Raw genomic sequence first — 1,278 nt, 5'->3', positions numbered from 1 at the left:
CAACCATCATCTCGTTTTATCAAAGATCATGTTCTTTCCTATGCTTATCCATCTAACCGGAATGTTGTGTCATCTCTTCTAGTTCTTTACATCTTTTAAAGTCTTGCATCCCTTCTCAACCAGAGTGCTGCACAAAGTTGTTCTTCCTTGCTCCTCTTTACTAACGAAGTGTTTTCAACTTTGTTCTTCTCCGTTGATTTCTTTCTTTCAAATTGGCTTAACCTTTTCAAGGTTCTTTGGTTTCACTAGTTTGTCAAAGAAGCAACTTAGTTTTACCTCTTCTCTTTCTCTTCCATTTTCCCTCCAGTGCCATTCTAGACCTCGGGATGAGATCCTCTCGTAGTGGTGGAGTGTTGTAACGCCCCGAGACCGATGTGCCAGTTGTCCTCCAGTTATTCGCTGTCGCTGCCTTGTCATTGCTTGCGTGTCATGCATGCCATATCATGTCATCATGTGCATTTCATTTGCATACATGTTCGTCTCATGCATCCGAGCATTTTCCCCGTTGTCCGTTTTGCAATCCGGCGCTCCTATATCCTCCAGCGTCCTCTTTTGCCTCTTTTCGTGTGCGGGTGGTAAACGTTCTCACCGAGACTTTTCATGCGGCCTTGGTTTACTACCGGTAGACCGCCTGTCAAGTTTCGTGCCATTTGGACTTCGTTTGATACTCCAACGGTTAACCAAGGGACCGAAGAGGCCTCGTGTGTGTTGCAGCCCAACACCCCTCCAAAGTGGCCCAAAACCCACCTAAACCCCTTCCACCTTATAGGTCGTTCGATCACGATCGCGTGGCCGCAAACCGCACCTCATTTGGACTTTCCTAGCTCCCTCTACCTATAAATATGTGGCCTCCCCCGAAAAATCCGCGCAGATCAAACCCTAGCCCCGCTCCTCGCGCCGCCGGACAAAACTTCCCACCACCGGCCGGACATGTCCGCCGCCCCGCAGCCACATCACACCGGCCAATCAGGGGATGCCACCTCAGCACCGCCGCCGCCTCCAGCCTATCTAGTGCCGCCACCTCACCGCTCCTCTCTCTCTCCCCACGCCGTGGCCCGCGGAGCCCATCCGGGGCTCGCCCGGCCCGTCCGCCGCCGCCGCGTGGCCCGCGCCGCCCGTGTGCCCACCGCCGTCCGCCCGGCTCGCTCCTCCGCCCAGTGCCGCCGCGGCCTCGCCGGCGTTGGCCGCCGCCACCGCATCCCGCCGGTGCCGGCCTCGGTTCCCGTGCGCACCAGCCGGCCTGGCCGCGTCTCGTACTCCACCGACCCGCGCGGCCTT

The sequence above is a fragment of the Triticum urartu genome, chromosome 1 (genome assembly GCF_003073215.2).
Source record: "Triticum urartu cultivar G1812 chromosome 1, Tu2.1, whole genome shotgun sequence".
Lineage (NCBI taxonomy): Eukaryota > Viridiplantae > Streptophyta > Magnoliopsida > Poales > Poaceae > Triticum > Triticum urartu.
This window is presented reverse-complemented; position numbering follows the sequence as displayed.